General features: G+C 47.0%; 1 long non-coding RNA gene across 1 annotated transcript in view; it reads right to left on the reverse strand.

The window, feature by feature from the left end:
* Nucleotides 1-1,386, reverse strand: part of LOC106724738 — a 14,463-nt gene that overhangs the window by 12,404 nt on the left and 673 nt on the right. The window lies entirely within an intron of this gene.

The following is a 1,386-nucleotide window of genomic DNA, read 5'->3' on the forward strand; positions in this document are numbered from 1 at the left end:
TCACGATAACGCACCATCACACACTTCAAAACCAGTTAAAGACACGTTAAAAGATCTTGCCTGGGAAGTATTAACCCACCCCCTGTATTCACCAGACCTTGCTCCTTCAGAGGACCACTTGTTCCGATCGATGGCACACGCACTTTCCGAGCAGTACTTCAAAATGTACAAAGAGGTGGAAAATTGGGTCTCTGAATGGTTTGCCTCAAAACAAGAAAAGTTCTATTGTGACGGTCTCCACAAATTACCTGAAAGATGGGGGAAATGTGTAGCTAGTGATGGACATTACTTTGAATAAAGAGCTTTTGATGTTTCTCTTGAAATTATCATGTTTTCTTTGATTACAAAACCCACCATTATTAACCTGTACACCTGGTATATACCAAGTGCACGGGAAAGGGGACTCTTTCACTGCAGCTGAGTAGATCCAGCAAGACTTTTTGGAAGAGATTATATTTTAGCTGAAACTTGGAAGGGTCAAGTGAATGAATTCATGGAAAGAACATGGGAAACAGAAGAGCATGTTTGAGGAATGGGTGGGGTCCTTGACCTGCATCAGGTTTAGGTTCGGGGCTACAAGACAGGGAGGGAGACAGACATATTAACAGCAAATCTAGAGTGAAGTAGCACTACCGCACTGGAGAACTGCTGGGAGGAGTGATGGGCAGCCTAGTTAGAAGAGAGAGCTGAGCACCAGTCTGAGGAATGACTCGGTCACCAGGCCACCTGCATCCTAAGGTGGCTGCACAGCCTTGAGGTCTAGAAAGACATTCCTGCCTGCTCAGTGGACACCGCATGCAGGGCGCGGCTATAGGGTTAAGCCTCAGCCTGACCTGTTGGCAAAGTCACAAACAAGTCCCAGCTTAGAGGGCACAGTCCTCTTAGCATAATTAGGCTTGACCTTATGACGCTGCTTAGATCTTATCTGGGAAGCTAATGGGCTGAGGGAGGTGCAAGTGCTGCCAAAACAAGTGAAACTCACAAGAACAGTGTAACTATGGTAACCACTACCTTGTTTACCTCCGACTATAAAATAAAGGCTCAGCTTGCCTCCGGATCTCTCACCACGAATAGAGAACCTGGCTATGCTGATCATCTGAAGGCTATCTCCCTGTCCCTGGACCCGCTGGGGCTGGACACCGGCAAGGGCATCCACCTTGGTTCACTGATTTAATCTCTCCCCACTAGCTAGATATTTGCACATTCTTGTCCCTGTGTTTAAACGTTAACCAAAACTTTAGAGCAAACTTCCACCCTACAGGAACTTTGGAAAAGCGCCATCTGTTCCTCGTTCAGATGCCAATGAAGAAAGAAGCCAATCAACTGCCTTTGGGGAGTTGCCCCAGGGCTGCCCGGCTATGAAGTACCTAACCAAACTTCTGCAGG

This window comes from Myotis brandtii, unplaced genomic scaffold (genome assembly GCF_000412655.1).
Source record: "Myotis brandtii unplaced genomic scaffold, ASM41265v1 scaffold1214, whole genome shotgun sequence".
Lineage (NCBI taxonomy): Eukaryota > Metazoa > Chordata > Mammalia > Chiroptera > Vespertilionidae > Myotis > Myotis brandtii.